Raw genomic sequence first — 1,970 nt, 5'->3', positions numbered from 1 at the left:
GGGGACTGAGACTGTAGGATCACAGCTTCAAAGCCAGCTTCAGCCACTTAGCAGGCCTTCCCCAACTCTGTGATCCTGTTTCAAAACAAAAATAAAATATGGCTGGGGGTGTAGCTCAGAGGTATAATGCCCCTGGGTTCAATCCCCAGTACCACAATAAATAAATAAATAAACAAAAAATAGTGGCTACATAAATAGTCCAGGAAAGCTGCTAGCAAAATTTGTAGAACTAATAAGTGAGTTCAACAAGTTCTCAGGACACAAACATTTTCTAAAAATCAATTGTATTTATACCCACTAGCAATTTTTAATTCCAGGGACACTGGAATTAAAAATACACCACCATTCACAATAGATTAAAATAAAATGAAATACTAGAAGTAAATTCAACGGAACATGTATACAACTCTGTATGGTAAAAACTGTAAAATACCAATGAAAGAAACCACAGATCTAGCTAGAGATGATGGCATACACCTGTAATGCCCATACTTGGGAGATTGAAACAGGAGGATCACAGGTTCCAAGCCAGCCTCAGCAACTTAGTGAGGCTCTTAGCAACTCAGGGAGACTGTGCTTCAAAATAAAAAGGGCTAGGAGTATAGCTCAGAGGTAGAACATCCCTAGGATCAATCCCCAGTATATTAAAAAGAAATTTCAATTTTAAAAGGGGAAAATAAGCGGGGTGTGGCGGCACACACTTGTAATCCCTGCTCTTGAGAGGCTGAGACAGGAGGATCGTGCAGGTTCGAAGCCAGCCTCAGCTACTTAGTGAGGCTCTCAGCAACTTAGTGAGACCCTGTTTCCAAATAAAACATAAAATAGGTCTGGGAGTGCAGCCTGGAGGTAGAAAGGCCCTGGGGAGAATAAATGAAGAGACGATTCATTGAAGAGGATGTGCAGAACACACACACAGCAGCGTTTGGCATCATTGCCACGAGAGAGGGGCAAAGAAGAGCACGGTGACGTATTGCAGCTATTAAAGTGACTAAAACAAGAAGGAATGACAACGTTAGCAAAGAGAAACTGGACCACTCACTCATGGCTGGTGGAAATGCAGCGGCACAGCTTAGGAAGACAGTTCGGCAGTTTCTTCAAAACCAGAGAGCAACTATCACATGACCAGCAGGTGTACTCATGAGACTCATCTCAGAAGTGAAGACTTCTCATCATAATTGTGCTTGGATTTGTGTGTGTGTGTGTTTGTGGGTCTGGGGATGGAACCCAGGGGCATTTGACCTCCAAGCTATACCCCCTGCCCTATTTTTTACTCTTTATTTTAAAACCGGGTCTCACTGAGTTGCAGAGGGCCTAAGTACCTGAGGCTGTCTGCAACCTGCGATCCTCCGGTCTCAGCCTCCCGGATGCTGGGGTTACAAGCGTGCCCACCACGCCCGGCTGTGCTTGGATGCTGAAGGCAGCAGTTTATAATGACTCAAACTGAAATACACCCGTATGTCCTTGGACAGGAGAATGGCTAAACAAATTCCATTCCATGGGCCACTACTAAGTATTAAAAAGGATCAAACTGAGCCAGGGAAGGTGGTGAGACTTTGTTTTCAAATAAAATGCTTGTAATCTCAGTACTTTGGAAGATGAGACAGGAAAATCACAGGTTCAAGGACAGCCTCTTGCTGGGCATGGTGGCACACACTTGCAATCCCAGCATTTGGGAGGCTGAGACTGGTGGATCGTGGTTCGTGGGCAGCCTCAGCTACTTAGCAAGGCCCTTCGCAATGCAGTGAGACCCTGTTTCAAAACCAAAAAGACTAAAAAATAGGGCTGGAGTAGCTCAGAGATACAATGCCCTTGGGTTCCATCACCAGTACTGGAAAAAAGAAAAGAAATAGACTCTCATCAACCTAGGGAAAATCATTTCAAAATAAAGATAAAATCAGGCTGGGGATGTAACTTGAATGCCCCTGGGTTCAGTCTTCAGTTAGGAGGAGGAGGAGGAGGAGGAGGAGGAG

The sequence above is a fragment of the Muscardinus avellanarius genome (assembly GCF_963383645.1).
Source record: "Muscardinus avellanarius genome assembly, chromosome: 11".
Classification (NCBI taxonomy): domain Eukaryota; kingdom Metazoa; phylum Chordata; class Mammalia; order Rodentia; family Gliridae; genus Muscardinus; species Muscardinus avellanarius.
Note: the sequence above shows the minus strand (reverse complement) of the source record.